Below are 24111 nucleotides of genomic sequence, written 5' to 3' on the forward strand. Positions count from 1 at the left end.
AGACCCGAGCCTTTCCCGAGAACGTGGTGGTGACAGAGCCTAGGGCTGCCTGTGGCCTCAAAGCTTCCATTAGTCGCTCTATCGACTGCATCGGAAATGCTTGAGCATCCCAGCGCAGCAGCGAAAGGAGACCAGCACATATTCCTAGCTCCCCCCGGCCCCTCCTTCCTCGGCACCATCTCCCCAAAGGAAACTGAGCAGTTCAGGGAAATGCGGGGAGGGGGGGGGATAAGTGATGCTACCCATCCGAACACACTAAGTCCCCCCTTTTCACCCCGCTGGCAAAACCTTGAGCTCTCACCCCTGTGTATGTATATTATTTCAAAGTCTTCTTTCAGTACATGCACGCAAGCCAGCAAAAGCACTTGCTCTCCGACTGCCAAAGGGGGTGGGGGTGGACAAAAACAACCAGCGACATGACACTGCCTCTCTCCCCCCTCCACAGTGACAGTAAAACCCCTGACCGTGGCGATCAAGACCACCTCAGAGGGTTGTCAGTTGCTTCGAGCCCCACAGGAAAAAGAAGGGGGTGAGTATTTGCAGCAGGAGCTCACCTGGGAGTCACCGAGAAGGAGGAAAGCCCTCTAACTGCCGCCCTTCTTGCTGCTGCTGCTGCCGCTGGTGTTGTTGTTGTTGTTGACGACCGGCCCGTGTGTGATTTCTTGTTGCTCTCTTGCTAAGCCTGTGTCTGCCTTTAAATGCCTTGCTGCATTGCTTTATATAGAGAGGCAGAAAGAGATATTCCGACAGCCAAAGGGCGTCTGATTCGTGTGTTTCTATTCAAACCGATCATTCATCTTGCTTGGCTCTTTTCCGCCTTCTCTTTTCCCTTTCTCTCTCCGCGTCAGCTCGACTTTATTACAAAAAAACACACCTATACACGCGCGCATATATATATATATATGTATGTATGTATAGATATATATACACACACATACATCCACACGTATCAAGGGCAGGCCCGAGAAGCCGCAGTTGGGGTGTGTGTGTGTGTGTGTGTGTGTGTGTGGTGTGGCGTGCGTGTCCCCCCCCCCCTTTCTCCTCCCTTCTGGATGATAGGAGCCTCTGATCTGCAGACAGACTGGGTTATTCCTGGCACCACTTCCCAGAACAGAAGTTACAAGGGGAGAGCGAGCGAGCGAGGGGAGAGCTCAGCCAGTGATGTCATCGGATCCCCCAGCGCGTCCCGGGGAGGGAGGGAGGGAGGGAGGCAGGCAGGCGAGGAGGCTGAACCAGAAGGCCAGCAGCGCGAGAGAGCCGCCGCGGGCTCCGCTGCGCGCCTTTGACAGGCGGAGTGCGTAGGAGAGGGGCACCGAGGCGGGGCGGAGAGACAGAGAGAGGGAGGAGAGGGAGGGGGCGGGGCCTCCTTGAGAGCGGAGAGCTACGCGCCTCCCTCGCCGGTCAGGGGAGATCTCGCTTCCTCTTCCCTCCCACCGCGGAGGGAACTCCCAGGAGAGCCGGTCTCAACTTGCCGGGCAAAAAAAAAAAAAAGTTGTGCGACTTCCTCGCCTGAGAATTTCCTTTAAGGATGTGGGTGGGATCTTCTTTCCCGCGGCCAGGCTCCCCTTCCTCCGCCTCCTCCGCCCTTTTTGGTTGCTTTCCGTCCCCGGTCTCCGCCTCCTTCGCCTGGCCAAGGTCATTCCTGCGGCATTTCTTCCTTGCTTTCTTTTTTAAAGTTTGCCTTTTGCGGCTTCTTCCGGCGAATCGCCTGCCCTGCTGCCCTTTTCCCTCGATGCGCCCGGGAGAAGTTCGTCGGATGCTGGCGGGACCTGGCTGTTGCTCCTGCGGCCTCGCGGCTTTTGCCTTGTCCTCGGCGTCATGCGATTTTCGAAAACAAAATGTCTCACTTAGCGGCGATGCTTCAGCAGCAGCCGGTGTGGATTTCCAGGCGGGAAGCGAATAGTTTAGGGAATGTTCTTGCTTTGACTTTGGTGATTAGCCGCAATATTTACTTGCGTTGTGGTGGGGGTCTTTTTTTCTCCCCATGGCAGATAAATAAATTCATTTTAAAGAGGTGCGGGGGCGGGTCGTAATAAAAAATATTTTGGTTGATTTGCAGATTTATAGAAATTGTCCAGATCAGATGACGTTCTTTCATGAATGTTATGGGAACGCCAGCAACTCTTTTTTCAAAGGACTGTCAGTCTGAATAGTAGGAACTTCGGAGTTTGTCTGCGCTCTCTGGGCTAATCAAAATTTGCATCTCTTTACCTCCGCTGGGTTTGAGCCATTCTCAAGCAGATATGGAATGGAATGGAATTTGGAAAATGGGATCTAGTAGAATCTAAATTCACATGACTTAAGTTCGGATCACACAAAACCATCAGCAAACGGTGCCATAAAACTTGTGGAACCAAATCTTGTATGTTGCTGCAGCGGTATAAAAAAAAATACAGGCTCAAAGAGACATCCTTGTGGTTTTCACATGGAGCCCATCCCGCAAGCCATCTTCAAGGGCACATCCTTTTCTATGGACTTAACATAACTTAATTAAAAAAACCCTAATAATATAAACCCTAAATATAACCATGGACTTATAGCTTTGGGGTCTAGCATCTGCTTTGCATGCAGAATGTCCCAGGTTCAATCCTGCTGCTGCTAGTCAGTGTAGGCAATACTCAGATCAGGGGTTGCTATCCAGGTGGTCCACAGTCCATCTGTGCATTTATGGCTGAAAATGGGAGTCATCACATCCACCACATTAAATATTGGTATTGTTTTTACTTGTAGTTTTATTGTTGCTTTTATTTCTTGTATTTTATTTATTGGAATTTGACTTCTGCAGAATTCAAAATGTAATATTGCAATTGTATTTTGTAATACTACAAAATACAATTGATAAGAAATAAAAGCAGCAGTAAAAGTACAGCCCCTAGCACATCACATTACAATTGCTACAACAGGCAGAAAAATCATTAAGAAGACTGCCAAGACCAGCAATTTTCAAATAGTCTTTTTTTTTTTTTTTTTTTTGCAGGGGGAGGGTACTTTGGGAACCACTGAGCTAGATGGGCAGTGGTCTGACTGTATAATACATCTCCCCATGTTCCTTTCTACCAAGTGGTATCTGGCATTATGTGTCTTCTCTGAATATGACTAAAGTTGCATATCCCACACAAAACCAAAAATTTGAAGCATGACACAGTCTATAGACAAAGTTGTGATTTGATGGTGGATTTGGAGAGACTCCATACAAAAAGCTACACCTCCGGTTTGTGTTTTTGTGCCACTGTGGCACTACAGAACATTGCATTGGTTATTTTTACAGTGTGGTCTGTGGGCATGGATTTGAGCTGTTGATCCATCTTTTTCAAAATAGTGTACAATTCCTGTAAGAAACTAAAAGGAAGCACACATTATTATATTTGAAATGGAAGCTCTTGTAGTTCTCTGATTTCTGGGTAATTTGCAGCTACTTTCGATTTTCACACATCCTGCCAAGGTTTGGCGTTTACTTCTATAGCGTAGAGTTGTAATTTAAAGCCACCACCTCAAATTAGAGTTTAGCCACACTGCCACAACCTTGGACTGGTAGTTCGGAAGAACTGCAATCTGTTTGTTCATACCAAAAGCCCTTTCCTGGCTGTGTGAAATGCAGTACCCTCTGGGATTGGTCCTGAGTGTCTGTAATAATAGTAGGAATTAAAATGTTATGTGAATAGGGGCATGGAAAGAAGCAGCTCTAGGGAACTCCAACCGAGAAATGTGACCTAGGACAGTAATCGTTCTGAGATCAAGTTGTTAAGAATCACACAGTGTTAAGTAAAGTTTGTACCATGCTTGGATCCCCTGTGGCATCATTTTATACTATTTGCAGCAGCAAATATTACAGGGTTTCAAGAGGAATTTTAAAAACAAAGTGAAATGGTCTAGTAGTTAAAGCCTCCGGGTCATTGTTTAAAAGAAACACTGATAAAAACTGGAAAAGAGGGAGGGGGGGCATTTATTTACACAGAGTTGCAAATGGAGAAGATAAGGACGACAAATTTCAGTCAGCAAAAAGAAACAGAAGAATTAAGAGGTATCTTATAATTTTCCAAGTTTTGACATACCTGAAGCGTGTGTACCCAGAAGAAACACTACATATACAAGTTGCAAATTGTTCACAGGAATTCATAGTAAAGGAGACCGTAGAGACTCATTTCTGACTCATTCAAAGCTGTTTGCACATATTTATTAATTTGGGGAGGTGTGTGAATCACTTCCAATAAGTGACTTATTAAAAACTGCATAGTGTGTGTGGTATAAGAACATACACATGGTGTCTAGAATACTAGAAATTGTTTAATTTTGTTTTTTTTAATAAGATATTTATTAAGATTTTTTAAAATATTACAATAAAAGTGAAAAAAATAACAAAAATACAAAATAAAAATGGTTAAAAACACCCAGATTTTCCATTACTTATTTTCCTTTAGCTTGTTTCCCGGACCTCCTCGTACCTCCCTTTTTTGTATTCCACTTCAATCTGTTGGTTCAGCAAATCCTTACCCTCTTTAATTATCCTAATCCTTGATCTTATAATAGCATTAGATTTTTACCTATTTATAACCCTTTTTTCATATTCCCTTAAAGCATTACAGCTGGAAACCACTTAATTTCTATCCAACATCATTCTAACATTCATTAATTTTACAATATTTCTGTAGATAATCTTTGAATTTCTTCCACTCTTCTTCCACTGACTCTTCTCCCTGGTCTCGGATTCTGCCAGTCATATCTGCCAGTTCCATATAGTCCATCAGCTTCATCTGCCATTCTTCCAGAGTGGGTAGATCTTGTGTCTTCCAATACTTTGCAATGAGTATTCTTGCTGCTGTTGTGGCATACATAAAAAAGGTTCTATCCTTCTTTGGCACCAATTGGCCGACTATGCCCAGAAGAAAGGCCTCTGGTTTCTTCAAGAAGGTATATTTAAATACCTTTTTCAGTTCATTATATATCATTTCCCAGAAAGCCTTAATCCTTGGGCACGTCCACCAAAGGTGAAAGAATGTACCTTCAGTTTCTTTACATTTCCAACATTTGTTATCAGGCAAGTGATAAATTTTTGCAAGCTTGACTGGGGTCATGTACCACCTGTATATCATTTTCATAATATTCTCTGTTAAAGCATTACATGCCGTAAACTTCATACCTGTGGTCCACAACTGTTCCCAGTCAGCAAACATAATGTTATGTCCAAAATCTTGTGCCCATTTAATCATGACAGAATTCACCGTTTCATCCTGAGTATTCCATTTCAACAGCAAGTTATACATCTTTAACAAAATCTTAGTTTTGGGTTCTAACAGTTCTGTTTCTAATTTTGATTTTTCCACCTGGAAGCCAATTTTCTTGTCCAAATTATATGCCTCCATTATCTGATAATAATGAAGCCAGTCTCGCACTTTATTTTTTAGTTTCTCAAAACTCTGCAGTTTCAGTCTATCTCCATCTTGTTCCAAAATTTCCCAATATTTCGGCCAATTGGCCTCCATATTGAGCCTTTTCAGAGCTTTTGCTTCCATCGGTGACAGCCACCTTGGGGTTTTGTTTTCCAATAAATCCTTGTATCTTATCCAAACATTAAACAATGCTTTCCTGACAATATGGTTTTTAAATGCTTTATGCGCTTTGACCTTGTCATACCACAAATATGCATGCCATCCAAATACATTGTTAAAACCTTCTAGGTCCAAAATGTCTGTGTTTTCAAGAAGTAGCCATTCTTTCAACCAGCAAAAAAGCTGCTGATTCATAGTAAAGTTTAAAGTCTGGCAGGGCAAATCCACCCCTTTCCTTTGCATCAGTTAATATCTTAAATTTTATTCTAGGCTTCTTGCCCTGCCAGACAAATCTAGAAATATCTCTCTGCCACTTCTTGAAACAATCCATCTTGTCCACAATTTGCAATGTTTGAAACAAAAACAGCATTCTAGGCAATACATTCATTTTTATCACAGCAATACGACCCAACACTGAAAGCTTCAAATTTGACCAAGTTTCTAAATCTTTTTTCACTTCCGTCCAACATTTTTCATAATTATCTTTAAATAAGTTCCCATTTTTGGCTGTCATATTAATCCCCAGGTATTTCACTTTCTTAACCACAGTCAAACCTGTCTCATTCTGAAACCTCTCTCTTTCAATCGGTGTTAAATTTTTCTCTAAAACCTTAGTTTTTAACTTGTTCAGTTTAAATCCTGCCACTTGACCAAATTCTTGAATTAGTTCTAAAACCCTTTTAGTACTAGATTCTGGCTCCTGTAACGTCAATACTAAGTCATCTGCAAATGCTCTCAGTTTGTACTGTTTGGCTCCGACCTGTATGCCTTTAACCAACCGGTCCCTTCTAATCATATTCAGCAGAACCTCCAGGACCGATATAAAAAGCAGTGGGGAGATTGGGCACCCCTGTCGTGTCCCTTTTTCTATCTTAAATTCTTCCGTCACCACATTATTTACAATTAATTTAGCCTTTTGTTCAGAGTATATTGCACCTATACCATTTTCAAAACCTTGGCCTACCCCCATCCCCTGTAGGTTCTTCTTCATAAAACTCCAAGAGATGTTGTCAAAGGCTTTCTCCGCGTCCACAAATATCAGAACTGCTTTAGTATTTATATTCACTTCTAATTTTTCCAAAATATCAATTATATTCCTCAAATTATCAGACAAGTGTCTTCCCGGGAGAAAGCCCGCTTGGTCTTTATGAATCTCTTCCATCAATACTTTTTTCAATCTCTTGGCCAAAATGTCTGCAAAAATTTTGTAATCCACATTAAGTAACGATATAGGGCGGTAGTTCTTAAGCTGAGTCTTTTCAGTCTCTGTTTTCGGTATAAGTGTAATGTACGCCTCTTTCCATGACTCTGGTGTCCTTTTCCCTTCCAATATTTCATTGCAGACTTCCTTCAAAGGTTGTACTAACCACTCTTTCAAAGATTTATAGTATCTAGAAGTCAGCCCATCCGGTCCTGGAGATTTGCCCAATTGCATGTTTTGAATGGCACCTTCTACTTCCTGTTCAGATATTTTGTAGTTCAACATTAATTTGCTTTCTTGAGAGATTTTTTGTAATCCATTTGTCTTCAAAAATCGGTCTATATCCATTTCTTTCTGTGGCCCTTGTGTGTATAATTGTTTAAAGTACCTCTGGAAACAGTTTCTAATCTCAATTAGGTTGTGTATATTCTTTCCTTCCACTTCTAGGTTTGTAATAGTATTTAATTTTTGTCTTTTTTTCATTTGCCAGGCCAGCAATTTCCCACATTTGTTAGCTGATTCAAATGTTTTTTGTCTCATTTGTTTAATTTTCCATTCTATTTCCTGATTCATCATTTCCATATATTGTACTTGATATAATTTTATCTCTCTCAAAATCTCCTGCGACTTTGGTTTTGCTCTCAATTTCTTCTCACTTTCTTTTATTTTCTCCAAAATTTTATCTTTCTTCTCATTTTGACTTCTCTTCTTTATTGCATTCTGTTGTAACAGAAACCCTCTCATAACAGCTTTGCTTGCGTCCCAGATTACTCTTTTTTCTACAGTAGTGTTCATATTTATTGCAAAATAATCTCTCAAAGTTTTTTGGGCCTTTTTGTAGACTTCTTCATCTCTAAATAAGGTGTCATTCATCCTCCATCTGAAGGAGCCAGTTGATATTTGTTTCATCTCCATCCTTACAGCGTTATGGTCGGAGCAAGATTTGGGGCAGATTTCCACTTTCTTTATCTTTGGTGCCATTCCTCTAGTTACCCATATTTGGTCAGTATTTTATTTATTTATTTTATTTATTTATTTACGGCTATTAGCCCATAAAGTATGTACAAACATAAAAGCACAGAGGCATAAAGACCGATATTTTCGGCACCAGAAGGTGAACACCATGATGCAGGGGTGGGACATTGAGCAGAGCCAGATAACAGCTTGGGGCCCGGAGAGCTCCAAGGGACGGATCCCAGAAAAAGGAAAACTGAAGACGAGATCCGACATGCACTCTCTTCAAAACTGTCCGATTAGTTTTTGATGTTGTTGTTTTTGGTGGTTTTTGTGTGTGAGATAACCGCATTCAGGAATCTCGCCACCTGCAGAGTTACAGAAGGATCTGTATCCTGCAAAAGTAGTGCGGCATGTGACTCAGCAGGCCTGCCAACCAAGCGCAGTAAAGCAGGACCCAGGAATTTAGTCCTGGCTATGCTATGTAGGGGACAGTTGAACATTATATGTGGGAGAGAATCAACAGTTTTCCCGTCACACACGCATAGCGGAGACACCAAACCCTTGGAAAATCTGTGGCTCAGCAGGTTCGATGGAAGGACATTGAACCTTGCACGAATAAATGCAAATCGGTGTGGTACAGATGAAAGAGATGACATGTATGATGGAAGGCCAAGTGGAGGGGTTATTCCGTGATACCTGGGGGAGCAGACACCCCCACCCCCGGCGAGGTTGTGTTGATTTTCAATGTCTGTTAATCTTTGCTCAATAAGTCTTTTGGCTGAGCGTAAGTTCATCTTTAAGGAGTCCGCTGGGGAAATTCCGATGCTCAGAAGTTTGGCATGGATTTTTCCTACCCACGGATTGACAAAGTCGTCCCGCCAGAGGCACTGAAAAAGGTAATGGTCGGGAAGCCTATGCCAGCTGGACAGCCAATAACCAAAGACTCGCTTCCAGATGACAGTCTCCAATGATGCAATCCTTAACTCCAGACGTATGGCTGCGTTGCTCACACACATGGGGAGTTTCAGGAGGTGACGGAGAAACTGATTCTGCAATGTCCCCAACGATGTTAAATTGGACCCTGGGGCCCAGAGCGGGGCAGCATAACAGAGGGTGGAAACCACTTTTGCATGGTACACCTTCAATGCAGAAGGGATGTGGGAGGCTCCGTCGGCCGCAAAAAATTGGAGTAGAGTATAAAGTATTGGTCAATTCTAGTCCATGTCATCTTGGCTTCAGAAAAGAAGGTTCCCTCTCTTCCCAGGGGGTTCTTTACTCTCCAAATGTCCACTAAGTCCATATTGTCTGTCATCTCAAAAAATGTTTTCGGTAGTCTACCATCCTTAGTAACTACCTGTCTTTGTGCCTTGTCCATATTTGTAGATACTACTCCATTCATATCCCCCATCAGAATCAAATTGTAATCCAGATAGTCCAATAAAGTCTCATGCAACTTTTTAAAGAATTTGGATTTCCCCTCATTCGGTGCATATATTCCTACAATCAAAAATTTCTCTCCTTGAACTTGAATTTCAATTGCCAAAAATCTGCCTTGTTCGTCTTTAAAAATTAATTTCGGTAATAATCTCTCCTTTGCATATATCACAGCTCCTCTTTTTTTAACTTTATCAGATGAGATAAACTCCTGTCCCAATCTTTTATTAATCAGTAGTTTCCTGTGTAGCCTTGTTATATGTGTTTCTTGTAAACAAATCAAGTCCAATTGTTCCTTTTTTAATAGATGAAAAACACTTTTTCTCTTTCGAGGAGAGTTCAAACCATTACAATTCCAACTTAACAGTTGCAGAGCCATGATGGGGTTACTTCGCTTTGCCTCCAACTGCGTCAAGTGTCTGTTCTTGTTCTGTCGATGGTGTCTCTTTCTCTGGGCCGTGCAATCCAAAGGATAAGTTTGATATGTCTAGTATTCCTTTTTCCAGTGCTTTTGGCTCTTCTCCGGATTCCGCTTCTTTCTTTAGATCTTCTTCGTGATCTTTCAAAAACCTATCTTTATCGTTGACTGATCTTATTTTTATCTTTCTTCCTTTGTATTTGAAGGATAGGCCTTGAGGAAATTCCCACCTAAAGAGAATTCTATTTCTTCTCAACAGGGCAACTAGGTCTCCGTAGTTAAACCTTAAGTCCAAAAGATGTTTTGGAATGTCCTTAAATATCTCCACACTTGAGTCGTCAATTTCCAAAGTCTTTCGATAGTGCAGATTCAAAATTTTGTCTCTCTCCTCTTTTGTTCGAAGAGTAATCAAGCAGTCCCTCACCTTGTTCCTCCTTTGTCCTCTTCCAAGTCTAAATGCACTCACTATCTTAAATTCTTCCTTCCCCAAGTCCTGTTGCCAAAAATCTGTGAATTCCTATGTAAGAAATTCAGCCAAATTGTCTTTCTTACGTTCTGGTACAGCCCTGATTCTTAAATTTCTTTGTTTCTCTTTCAATTCAGTCATAGACAGTGTCAAACCGTGGTCTTCCAATTGCTTGTATACCGGTGGTAACTTCTCTTGAGTAGCAGTTGCTATATCTTTTGCTTCTTCAGCTATCTTTCGGGTCGAAGCAGATTCCTGTAATAATTTTTCAATAGATTCTGTATTGGTATTCACCTTCTGTCCCAAATTATTTATGCTTGTTGTATTCAGGTCAATTTTAACTAATGCTTCAGCTACTTGTTTATTTGTCTCAGCTACCTGCTTAGCTAAATTTTCCAAAGATTCATTAATTTTTCCAAGTGCATGTGCCAGAACGTCTTCAGACGACATAACTTTTGGTTTGACCTGTGAAGGAGCAGCTCCTGGTGTTCCAGATGCTCCAGATGTTGAAGCCCTTCGCTGCTGCGCAATGTCTGTCCAATAGTGTCTGCCAGACCTAGTAGTTTTTTCCTGTGCCAGCTCTAACTTTCCTCTCCCATCTGCCATAACACTCTCATGAGAATTCAAGGCCAATCCCACGGTTGAAAGTTTGTTTTGGAATGGAATTTTCCTCTTATTATTGTAGCAATGTCAAACCTCCTCTAGGGGGACACAGTAACAGCCAGAACTTGCAACTTTTAAAAACAAAAATGGTCCTTATAAGTCCCCCAATTCACCTAAAAACAACAGTTTCAATTGCACTTAAACAGTTACTTTAGAACTTTAGAACCAGGAGAGGTCCAGAAACACTGTATCTCTTTTGCAGAGTTAGCTGTCAAAGTCTACTGCTTACCGATAGGCTTTCCACTGAACGACATTCCTTGTCTAGGGGCAGTCCGTTCCCAGGTTTTAGGCAGCGGATTTTAGCTTCCTTTCCCCCCTTTTTTTTTGCAGATGAATACAGTTCAAAACTTCCCCCCTCCTCTTCTGCAATCCGGAGGGGAGACCGCTTTCCAGATGTTAAGATTTAAGTCTTTTTCCAAACATCTTTCCAAGTTACTGCTTTACAGTCTCTTTGCTTTGTTCTAGTTACAAAAAAGGAAGGCAGACTTCCAGGTTATACCTTCCCGCTTCGGTGTCGAATTAACTTAAATTTTCTCCTTTTAAATCCAATTTAATCCTACTCACGGGTAGTTGCTTTCAAAGTCCAATTGTCCCAGGAAAAAGTCAGCGCTCTCTGATAACGGCTGTGCGGCTTCACTCCGCGGAAGAAGCAGTCAACTCTCAGCACCGCGCCGCTCACCCCGTCCCGCTCCGGTGCCCTTAAAAGGGTCCCTTCGCAGCTTGGGGGGGTGCAAATGGTGCCCGCCGAGTCCCCACGTTCACAGGCTTCCCCCGCCTGTGATTTCTAAAGGGCCCCCGCTTTGCCGCAGCGGTAAGACCCGATCCCGCGGAGCTGGTCCCTCCGAGACTCAGAGGGAATCCGCCATTAACGATGGCGCTGACCCGGAAGTCCCGAGAAATTGTTTAATTTTGGAGTACACTGGATACTAGTGCATCCATTAAGTACATGCCCAAGTCATTCAACTTTCAGGCTGATGGCACCATAGGTAGAATCTCACCCTTTTAGGGCTGCTTGGGTAGTTGTTCCATGTATGTTCTGTTACGTATAAATGCAGTTGTTTCAACCATTTTGCGTATCACCAAACCTAAGAATCACATTCAACATGAGTCTGCACAGAAGCCCCCGTGGCTGGGCCAATGGAATGCCAGCTCTGCATGTGGGATAGTAAGTACTTACAGAGTATGTGTGCAATACTGGCAAGCATTTTACCAGACCCAACATGGTGTAGTGTTTAAGAGCGGTGGACTTGTAATCTGGTGAACCAGGTTCGCTTCCCCGCTCCTCCACATGCAGCTGCTGGGTGACCTTGGGCTAGTCACACTTCTCTGAAGTCTCTCAGCCTCACTCACCTCACAGAGTGTCTGTTGTGGGGGAGGAAGGGAAAATAGATTGTTAGCCACTTTGAGACTCCTTAAGGGGAGTGAAAGGTGGGATATCAAATACAAACTCTTCCTCTTCTTCAGAGGTCAGCAAACTTTCTCAGCAGGGTGCCGGTCCACTGTCCCTCAGATCTTGTAGGGGGGCGGACTATATTTTTTGGGGAGAGGGGGATGAACGAATTCCTATGCCCCACAAATAACCCAGAGGTGCATTTTAAATAAAAGCACACATTCTACTCGTGTAAAAACACCAGGCAGGCCCCACAAATAACCCAGAGATGCATTTTAAATAAAAGGACACATTCATGTAAAAACACACTGATTCCCGGAGTGTCCACGGGCTGGATTTAGAAGGCGATTGGGCCAGATCCGGCCCCTGGGCCTTAGTTTGTCTACCCATGTTGTTCTTCTTCTACCCATCACTTTTGTTGCATCTCGTCTGGCTGTTCCGATGCACATCAGTGGTGTCTGTAGCACGTATAACAACACTCACTTGATGTGTGTGTCCATTTTAAAACGTATTCCTTGTCATATATACGCAGTAGGGAAGCCATAACTCAGTGGTAGGACATGTGCTTTGCATGCAGAAGGTCTCAGGTTCAATCTCTGGCATCTCTAGGTAGAGCTGGGAGAGACCAGTCTGAAATCACAGAAATTGCCAATCAGTGTAGACAATTCTGAGCTAGATGGATCAATGGTCTTACTCAATATATTGCAGCTTAATATGTTCTCAGTAACAAGGCAATTAAATAGCCCCTACTACTGCCTTTTCTGTGGTGGCTCTCCACTTATGGAATGCTCTTCACAGAGACACTTGCCTGGTACCTTTGTTACATATCTTTAGGTGCCAGGCAAAAACATTTCTCTTCTCCCAAGCCTTTGGCTAATTAAACAATTTGTGGCCTTTTTAACTGGGGGGGGGGGGTTGTTTTTGTCTGTTACTACACTATGCATTTCTGTGTTTTTATATTGTAAACTGCCCTGTGATCCTCGGATGAAGAGAAGTATAGAAGTTTAAATAACAAAAACAACATCTTACTTATAGCTCAATACATAGGCAAATGCATTTTAAGAGAAATGTATGTGGAATATCTTGTGCAATATCAGTTCTGAGGACCTTTGGGACCCTCCCAGTTCTCTAATTCCATGATGATATTACATTATTCGAATCTCTTCGAATAAGGTGAAGGGTGAAGGATCTTAGCAAAGGGGAATTAAGATGAAGGGATATGCTACAGTGTTTGCATAGCAATGGCCAGATCAAATCATTTAGCTGAGGAATATGTGTCCCTGCTCTGGAGCGTTGCATTCTAAAAGCAAGTTTTATCGCTTTATATATACATAAAATCTATACCTACATATTAAACAAGTTATGAGCCGAACTAACCCAAGGTGCATTAATATGTGTTATTATTTGACATAAATGATAATGACATCTAACAGAATACAGAACGGGTAGGATTATTAGACAGTTGTAATTATGGATATTGAGCCCTTAATGGGGGGAATCATTTTTAAGTTCCCCAGACCCTGAAAAAGTTGAATTTAAATAATGCAGTTTTTACTTGTCAGATCCCCCTTTCAGCTAAGTAGCACGTTGAACGGGAGCTGCCTGAAAAATCTGCCAAACCATTATGAGCACTCCAAACTGAAGATAAATGAATCTCTTGAGTGCCACCCCCAGCTTGTCTTGAATATTCATTTTTACATTTTATTTTTACAGTATTTGATGAGTGAAAAAGTATTATTTGACCATTTGCAAATGTGCTGGTATAAAAAATGCAAGAAGATGTCTCCAAGAAATAAGATGTACATGAGAACAAAGCGACAAGTTATGAAATATTAGCAGAAAAATGGGTTGTAGACAATGTTACTTCAGTTGTTACACTTCTATAGGTTTCACAGAATAAAGGAACAAATAAAATTCTTTTTTTTATTGGGCCAAGTATTTGTATAAATGGTGCCCCTAATTTAAAGCTGCGTCCCTAAGCAAACTTTCTCACAAGTAAGCATCATTGAATACATTGGAACTTACTTCCGAGAAAACATTCATATTAATGTGCTACAAAAGGTGTAATGTTTGTCAAGTGCAGGAGCTGATCTAATGTAAGATATTATTTCACCTGTTCTTTGTCTCTCTTGATTTTTGTCATTTAATCTTCACCGAGACAGAATGTGGCCAACTCCCTTGAATGCAGTGTTTGTTTCCCAATATTCTGATGGGCATCAGTAGAAACTATAAGCTTCAAACATTTATTCTATTTTGCCCTCATCTTTTTTGTGTTCCAGTTTCTATCTGGGTGTACTGCAGAGCTCAACAGTTTTCCTTAAAGATTTTCAGAATTGCAAAAGCAGAAAAGGGGCTGAGTCAACTACAGCACTATGGTGATCTGCAATGTAGCTTTATTAGACATTGTTTTGTTTTTTTGTTTTTTGTCTAGGAATGAAATTAATTAACAGCAATTACAGTGTGTGAAGCAGACACTCTTAACACCTTTATATTGTGGATGCTTCAGACAAAAGCTGTCAATGCAAATGGAGTTTGAATACCAGTGCAAACATTTGGTTTATGGTAAGGTTCAACTAGAACACTTTGCATATTGTTTTAATTCTTTATATCTTATCTTCAAACTAGCCTGCTTGTGTAGTAGGATCTTCTGTAGAAGCCTTTCCCCAAACACTGCTTTAACAAAGGTCTATTGTGTAGGGACGCAGGTGGCGCTGTGGGTTAAACCACAGAGCCTAGGTCAGAAGGTCGGCAGTTTGAATCCCCGCAACGGGGTGAGCTCCCATTGCTCAGTCCCTGCTCCTGCCAACCTAGCAATTTGAAAACACGTCAAAGTGCAAGTAGATAAATAGGTACCGCTCCGGCGGGAAGGTAAACGGCGTTTCCGTGCGCTGCTCTGGTTCGCCAGAAACGGCTTAGTCATGCTGGCCACATGACCTGGAAGCTGTACGCTGGCTCCCTCAGTCAATAAAGCGAGATGAGCGCCGCAACCCCAGGGTCGGTCACGACTGGACCTAATGGTCAGGGTCCTTTACCTTTACCTATTGTGTAGTCATAAAGCAGAGAGCCCGTTCTGTGGTGGCTCTCCAACTTTAGAATGTCCTTGCAAAGGAGGTGTGTGTGGTGCTGACTTCACAATTTGTTGGCCTCAAGTTAAGATGTTCTTATTTTTCCAGGTATTTTAGAAAGAATTGCAATTGGAACTGCTTTTCAGGATTTATATCCAGCCCACCAGCCAAAAAAAAGCTCTCAGAACGGCTTACAAAATTCAGTTCAAAGGTGGTCCTTTCCCAACAGCCTACCAGCTAAGAAGATATGGCACACAAGGAAAAAAGAATGGGAAAGAGGAGGAGAAAGCAAGCTTAAGCACAAGTTCTTATAGTTGCAGTTTTGGTAAAGAGCAGTCCCTTCCCTGAAGCACTCTTCTCTCTGATGAGATCCAGGAATGGAACTGGTGACAACATCCAGAAGATCTGGTCAGCTCCTGCCACACAGTTCATCCTCAATGGCTATTGAAGATTCAAAGGAGAGGACATGATGAAGTTATCCTCATCCACCCCCAAAGTCAGTGGCAGTTCAGAAAACTCTTCCCTGCGTTTATAACCAAGACCTCAGCTGTACTGCAGAGGTGGCAACAAAGCCATGTGCCAGAATTTCCAGAAGACCTCAGTGCTTTAGCATGTATGCTGGGTGTTGATCACTTTGGAAAAATCTGGCCCTCATTTCTCTGCTGAGCATTTGACAATCTGGCCTCAGCTCCTTGATGTGAAAATCTGGCTCTGTACGTGGCAGAAATTAGTCAGAGTAGCATTTAGCACTGCAGTTATGCAACAGACAAACTGAGAAGCATTTGACAAAGCTGCTGAGTTTGTTCTCTTGCTGCGTGTCAGTTCTGTCCTTGATTCCTCCTCAGCTGCCTGCTTCAAAATGTACTATTATAGGACAGGGAGAATTGAATATTTCTACTGGATATATTTGCTTTGGGGGTGGGGTGACGGCAATGAAAACTCTGCCTTTTGTTTTTAAAAATAAAATTGTTTTTGCTTATTAACCATACCTTTTTCTTTTTTCTTTTCTTTTCTTTTTTTGAAGAGGCATACTAACATTTCCCTATTTGAAATATGGAGAAAGACAGTAGCTCAGTGGTGGAGCATCGATATTGCACATGGAAGGTCCCAGCCCAGGTTCAATTCCTGCCATCTCTAGATAAGGCTGGGAGCATCCTTTGTCTGCAATCCTGGAAAGCCACTGCCAGTCAAAATAGACAATACTGAGCTAGGTGGACCCATGTTCTGACTTGTTAAAAGGCAGCTTCTTCTCCACTTGTGATTAGACGTATTAGCACAGTAGTGGAAATGGCTCCTTTTTATGATGAATACATGCAGCCTCCAGAGGCAGTGTTCAGAGGGAGAGTACCTCAAAGTACCCATTACTGGGGAGCAACTGTGTGAGATGGCTGTTGCCTTCAGTCCTCCTGGAGGATTCTGAATGGTCGTTGTGGGAGGCAGGGTGCTAGACCAGATGCACCCTTGATCTCATTCAGAAGGGTCCTTCTTAGATTCTTAAGGAGGGATATTAGGGAAAAGATTCAGTGCTGCTTTGCCAATCTTTCAGCAAACTGATTCTCCCATGACCACTGCCTGCCACGTGGGTGCCAACCGTGGCAGGTCCTGTGGCTGATGTCCTGCATGAAGTACTTGGGCTCAAATTTTGTTATCTGCCACAAACTTTAATGTTCAAATCAGTATAGAACATGGGCAAGCCAATGATCACTGGTGGAACAAGTATATGGCAGGGCTAAGCAAACAAAAGACATTCATTCAACAGCTGACACACACAGCTTCTATCATAAAAGGAGTGGGCAGGCATAACTTTAGAGTGGCAAACAGGATGTGGCTCGGTTCTTGCAGGCAAACAGGAACTCCACCTTGCGGGTAGGGCCCGAACACTCGGTTCACACCAGTCCTGGCATCTCCAAGGGGACAGACAGGTGAGGTGATTGCCTCCTTCCCCTTCAGCCCGATTGGACCTGAAGGTCGCTCAAGACAGCTAAACTAATGATATGCACGGCATCACCAGGTCTGAAAGCTCTTACTAGTGAATAAAAACAGTAACACATAAAGATGTCATGCTCGTGTTAGAATTGTATATTATTGCAACTGAACTGCACTATATGGACACCCCCTCCCCTTTATTGATTGACTTGCTTTTTCTGCTGCTGCAGTGAAAATGTTCAGTTGTAGAGTCTGTTCTGCAGTCTGTCCTGGTTGTTTAAAAATATAATGCAACCATGAGGAGAATTGCGGTAGTGCCATAGCTGAGAGACTGTGCTCTGAATCAAGAATCATGTTTGTTGCACAAGAGCACCAAATCCGTTTTAAACTAAACTTGGAAATTTCTACATCCAAATCATATGCTCTACCAATGAACTATAGCACCTCCTCCTCCAAGAATGAAAAAATTCATTCTTGATTTTTGCTCAGTATACTCAGATGTTCATCCTCAATTGGCTGAACTGCACCATCCACTCACCACCACCAGCATCTTAAAAATATCCTGTTCTCCTTTAGACAGTACATATGGGATTCCTAATAGTATCCAATGCAGGCACTTCCCAACAACTGCTGGAGGGCCATAGGTTTCCTATCCCTGTATTATAAGAACTTTACAGTCCTTAATCTCTGGTAATGTGCTTTAAGTAGATAGATATAAAACACACACACAACTAGTATCTTCTGAGTTGCTCCCTAATCATGATGAATAAGCCACATAAATCACTATGCCAGAGCAATAAAGGTATGCTAACATGGAGCACTTTCCCTCCAATTTATATCTTCTTCTGTGTCACTGTAGAAAGGCTCTATTTTGGCTGGCGTGCATTGGTAAAAATGAAGTAAACAAAGAATGATAAGGGAATCTCATTCACTCTCACTAAAGCCCAATATGATAAGTGCAAAAGGCAGGTGGCATAAGCACTAAAGTAAGGATGGAGACGGCACGCTCCAGAGAATCAATCTGCTACATTAATGGCTAATGGCACTCTCTGTATTTATTCATTATTTATCACCCAAAGAAGTACATCCCGTCTAGACTGCAGGGGTCCTTTCATAGGGGAAAGGCAAAGATGAACTTAATGAATTAACTGAAATTAGTGAGTTGTAGCTAACTCAGTCTGGCATATAAATTCAAAACAACACTCCACTCATAGTCCCTAATTTAAATGTCAATAAATACTTCCTCACGAAAATTAAATCATTATCCACAACTATCAAGGTTCCAGAGCTCCTGACATAATGCAGTAATACTTCTAGTTCAAGTTTTGGATTAAAAAATGCAAAGCAATTCAGCGTGCCAGGTGGAATGATCCCACTGCCGCTATGTGCTCTTAGTGGAGGTTCCCCGGAGCCCCACCCTAGCTGGTTTCTGGAGCACAGTACGTGGGGGGGTGGGAAGCCCTGTTGTGCAAGTAAAGTCATTACGCAGGCCTTCCATTGATGTGGTTTGTTAGGTGAATCCTGCCCTATGATTGCATCAGATGCCTTAAGCCAGAGGTTCCCAAACTTCCTACTCCCAGGGCCCACTTGCAGCTACAAATGACTAATACCCACCAATCACAAAATATTGGCAGATGGAGACAGCTTTGCATAATCAGTGAGTAATTATCGAAATAATTTTCTACTGCTACCTAATCCATTTTGGAAATGGATAAATTCTTTGCCATGGTGCTTTCCTTGTGGCAAGGAGTTCCAGAGTTCAACTTTCCTCAGGCTAAGAATCGACATTTTTGCTCTGGAGATATTGTGACTTAGCCTCCCCGTTTTAGGCAGGGGTCGTCTTATACATGGAAAAATATGGCAAGCAGAGGACAATTGTTTCACTAATTTCTAATATAATCTATTATATGAGCATCTTGCAGGAAATCTGGCAAGAGCTGCACCCTGAGTAGTTCTTAAGAGACTGAAGGTTTTGTGACAGATTTATGGAGTTTTAATCAAAAATAAAGTGACCAATATTCCACTCTGAGGCAACTCATGGAATTTGATAAATAGCTCTCAGTTGTTATTCATAGTTTATACAGGGCAATATAAGGAGAACAACAGAAACAACCCCAATATATTATTGTATGAATGGTTTAGAATTGTTAGCATTTCCAGAATCACATCTCTGTAGCATTGCAATAAAAAAACCCCTACTTTTCCTATTTCAGTGTACACAGTGAAAATGCTACATTGAGAATCTACTTATTAGATCAAGCTCTTGTCTGGATCCAGCGATTCCTTTGGCATGGGGATGGGAGCTCATCTCTGATGCTGACAAGATCTGCATTAATTTAAATGGAGAGGAGATGTGTGAGAGATTGCATTGCTCCACTGAAATGCCTGAGAATCCATATGTATTTTTTGCATGTGTATCTGAATAGTAAATGCACTGGATGGAAGGGGATTCAAGTGAGTGGAGCAATTAGACGTTTTCCAGTATCACAAATAATTAAACTTATGAAGTTCTTCTCTATATGTATTCACAATATTGGCAATACTCATCAGAAAAGTAAATAAAATGCAATAGGTTCTAAAATACTAGGTTTGGCTCATTCTGCAACTTGCTGCTATGATAGCAAGGATAAGGAATCAAGATGAGAGAAGGGACACAGGAAGAGTAGGAATATTTGGGGGAGCATTTAAAGAGATATAATAGTCAAAGAAACTTCCAAGTAGGGTTAGAAATATGAGCAGCAGTTAAAAACAACTAGGTTAGTGTACAGAAGGACTTGGGTGGTATTAGGATATGTAGCAAAATAACGAACAAACGGAACCATGGAGGGGTGGACATGGAAGTCTTCTGATACAAGATTAATGAAAGTATCGGTAAATGTAAGTTGTACATATCAAGTTTTGGAAAATGCATTAATCATAATCAAATACCATGGTTTGGCTTCATAATTGTGGGTGCTCTGTGACAGAGACTTCAGGGCTAGAACCAGGCTTGAACCTCACTTGGTGAGTTGCCTCTAATTTCATGTACAGGTATATGTAACTTCAGGTACAGAAAGACCCTGTGAGTGATAGGTGGTATAAATTGGCATCAAGGAACTGCCAGCCTACAGAACTCATTCAGTCCACCAAGCCTCCCCCTCAACCCAGTTTACTGGCATCAGCAGCTATAAAGGTTCTAGTCAAAATATCAGGAGAGAGCTGGACCATAAAGAAGGCTGATCGCCGAAGAATTGATGCTTTTGAATTATGGAGCTGGAGGAGACTCTTGAGAGTCCCATGGACTGCAAGAAGATCAAACCTATCCATTCTGAAGGAAACCAGCCCTGAGTGCTCACTGGAAGGACAGATCGTGAAGCTGAGACTCCAATACTTTGGCCACCTATGAGAAGACTCCCTGGAAAAGACCCTGATGTTGGGAAAGATGGAGGGCACAAGGAGAAGGGGACGACAGAGGACGAGATAGTGTTCTCGAAGCTACCAGCATGAGTTTGACCAAACTGCGGGAGGCAGTGGAAGACAGGAGTGCCTGGCGTGCTCTGGTCCATGGGGTCACAAACAGTCAGACACAACTAAACAACTAAACAACTAAACAACAACAACAAACCCACTCTGCCTGGTTATGGAAGTAGTGCAAGTATTTCTTAAAGGAATTGGGAGCACAAGCTCTGGCCTCCATAACCTTTTGGTACCAGTTTCTACACACCCTTCAGGTCTAGACTTTTGTACAGCTGTCCACGATCTTGACGGGGTCTTGATACTTTCATATTGTCTCATTGTTCTCAAAGCAGCCCTAGTGGTCAGTGATCAGTAGCCTGTTACTGCATTGTGAAATTCATTATGTTCCTTAATTACTATTCACAGCTTCTTCCTTTTTCTAAGTACTTGTTAGGGCTTCTGTATTTAGCTTCCTCCCAGCACTCTTCCCACACTTTACCTCCAAGTCCCACATTTCTCGTCACCAGACATTAGTCATCCTAACACAGAAAGGGCCGAGTCTTGCTTAAACAATAGTTCGACCAAAGGTCTTAGATGACTCAGAATGTCAGGATTTTCTTCTAAAGCAGCACTTAATATATATTCCCTAAAGATTAATTCTCACGCTTGGCAGTTCACACATCCTATGAACAGATGATAGGTTGTCATCAACATTCTGTGAAGAGTCAAGAGTGAGGCTGAAATATGGGCCACGCAACTTTATGGCAACCATTAAAGAAACAGGATTCTAATGCCTTTAAGACTTATATAGAAGACCTCCCACTGCCAAATAATTTATTGAGATTTTCTGTATAAACATAATATTAACTATGATTAAAAACAATCATAAATATGCAATAATAAAAACACAGTAAAACTTCCTACTAGCATATTTTATTTTGTAGTCCGAGTCTGTGTGCGCTTACATGAAAGTTACCCCCACTGAGGTAAATGGGACACACTCCCAGATAAGTGTGCATAGGATTGCAGATTTGGGGATTTAGGAAAATGTAGCTTGCCAAGCAAGCACAAGAAAAGGATTCCTGCTTGAATTTCCTTTTCTAACCATTATCTATCTGGACATAAATAATCATTATTCCAGAAAGTTGAAGGGATAGGGAAGAAATTTGGCTCAGATTTTAATGTGAGCCTACACAGCATGCACTTCCAAAACAATAATCAAATCAAAACACAGCTACCCTTTGAAATTTGCAATTCTCCAAATTTTGTGATGTGAAAATAGTCAACTCTGAGGACCAAGTAAAGTTTTTACTGGTGGACGCTGATCCACGGATTTCTCACGTGGTAGCGGTCTTTGTGGTGAAGGCTATGAAAACTAGGGTATGGTTCCTGGATGAAACGGTGAGGTCCCTCCCATTGCTCTCCTAACCTGTTGTTGTATCTTCTTCCCTGAATGGTGGGGTTTATTGGGTAGTTTCCTTGCTGGGACAGCATGGCATGAATTTTAGCTTACTTTTATAATCTTTTTGGTTTATCTTTTAATAATGTTTTATGGTATTTTGTGTAAAGGCATGGACCTCACAAATTTAATAAATTTGTTGTTGTTGTTGTGATGTGAAAATGTTCATGAATTTTAATTAGGACATAAAAAAAGAGTAAACTGCTGAAGAAATGTGAAGACCTGAATAATTTAAGACAGGAAAGATGAAAACCTGAATGAAACCCAAACTGGCAGATCCATGCCTAGGTAATTCAAGAGGCTTTGTATTTTATGGTGTATATATTCGTGTTGCAGACATCTCTGATAAACAGATTTTGCAGTGTTTCATCGTGCTTTAAAAATCTGCACAACCTGCTTTAACAAAGTTCATAGTAGAACAAAATAAATGAGGGTTTACACTAGAGTAACTATGCCTTGCCTGTCAGACTGCTTTCATGCCTCTAAACACAACTGTCTTTCCTCCTCGACCTTTTGACACCTACTCAGTTCCTCCTTCCTTTTCAAGTGGATTCCAAGCGAAAATAATTCTAATGCATTTAATACATACACAATATTTTACAAGTTTTGAAACCACTTTACTGCAGCACAGCTGGAACACTATTTTAGTTCAAAATATTGAAATGAACTCATAAACCCTTTTATAGAAAGTTTATATTTTTAGCAGATGGTTAATAACCTATCAGACCATGGAACTAGCATCCTGCACAATTAGATTACAGATTTGTAAAAGCTATTTACTTGCACTTTCCCTTGGACTCTAGGCTTTTACTAAGCAAGAGACCATCTGACTCACAGACTATTTGTAGACACCTGTTTTAAATGAGCCAACAGGATATGGCTATGTTGTCTTTTTGTAATTTGATCCCACACTTAGTTGGATGCAGTATTGTCACCTGATCTATCTAAAAACAATTTTTTAAAAGTCCTACATTACTCCACAGAATTGATGCAATGCTGTCTGAAAACATATACTGGCGGTCATAGAAACACTGTAGCAAATGCAATCTATATTTTCATTTTCAAAAGGAAGTGCATTGTGTAAGGAATTAAACAGCGATTGCTGATATACAGCAAAAATGCTTTCAACATTAGTTTAGTTTGAAGAAAGAATTTATGTTCACCAAATATCATGATTAAAATTAAATTAAAACAAGCACCACAGCCTCAATTAACCTTTAAAAAACCCCAAAACCTAATGATTCTCTACTGCTGTGTAGATATGACCCTTTGCCAACTGAGTGAATGGCTCAAAAGAAAAAGAAATTAATCCAAACATGAACTGGGATCATCATCTGTTAGAATATGCTGTTGTTTTTCTTTATTAAATTTGTATACCACTTTATATCTGCAGGTCTCAGGGCGGTTCAGAAGATAAAATCACAATGTAAAAACACAAAATACTTAATTAAAAACAAAAACAAGAACAACTCAATAATCCCGCCCCACCAACACATTTTTAAAGGGCATAGGATATCAATCGGCCAAAGGCCTGGTTAAAGAATGTTTTTGCCTGGCACCTGTAGTTGTATAATGAAAGCTGAATCTCCCTGGGGAGAGCATTCCACAAATGAGGAGCCACAGCAGAAAAGGCTTGTTCTTGTGTTGCCACCCTCCAGACCTCTCATGGAGGAGGCATACAAAGAAGGGCCTCAGAAGATGATCTCAAGGTCCAGGTAGGTTCATATGGAGAGAAGCGGTCCTTGAGATATTGCAGTCCTGAGCAGTTTAAGGCTTCATAGGTCAAAACCAACACTTTGAATTGGGCCGGGAAACTAATTGGTAGCCAGTGCAGTTAGATCAGGATCAGTGTAATATGCTCAAACCGCCTTGCCCCAGTGAGCAACCTGGCTGTTGAATTCTGCACTAGCTGAAGTTTCTGAACCATCTTTAGAGGCAGCCCTATATATAATGATTGCAGTAATCTAACCTCGAGGTTACCAGAGCATAGACAACAGTAGTTAGGCTATCCCTGTCTAGATAAAGGCGCAGCTGGGCTACCAGCTGAAGCTGATGGAAGGCACTCTGCACCACTGAGGCCCCCTGAGCCTCACGTGACAGCAAAGGATCCAGGAATACCCCAACTATGTGCCCAGTTCTTCACAGGAAGTA

At 41.6% G+C, this 24111-nt stretch overlaps 1 protein-coding gene and 1 long non-coding RNA gene across 3 annotated transcripts in view; one reads left to right on the plus strand and one right to left on the minus strand.

Annotated features, from left to right (window-relative positions):
- HIVEP2 (HIVEP zinc finger 2) overlaps positions 1 to 1173 on the minus strand; it is a 140362-nt gene extending 139189 nt beyond the window's left edge. Inside the window, exon 1 of the mRNA XM_080998529.1 lies at positions 555 to 1173. The gene's annotated coding sequence lies outside the window, so the exon portion shown is untranslated. The remainder of the gene's footprint in view (positions 1 to 554) is intronic.
- On the plus strand, positions 254 to 20009 carry LOC308473254. Of its 2 annotated transcripts, XR_013983997.1 has the most exons (4): positions 254 to 529; positions 14507 to 14637; positions 15249 to 18723; positions 19280 to 20009. It is a non-coding gene; the product is annotated as an uncharacterized lncRNA (long non-coding RNA). The 2 variants fall into 2 exon arrangements; XR_013983996.1 differs by having other exon boundaries at positions 15249 to 20009.
- The last annotated feature ends 4102 nt before the right edge of the window (positions 20010 to 24111 follow it).

The sequence above is a fragment of the Podarcis pityusensis genome (genome assembly GCF_964106645.2).
Source record: "Podarcis pityusensis genome assembly, chromosome: 3".
In the NCBI taxonomy this organism is placed as follows: domain Eukaryota; kingdom Metazoa; phylum Chordata; class Lepidosauria; order Squamata; family Lacertidae; genus Podarcis; species Podarcis pityusensis.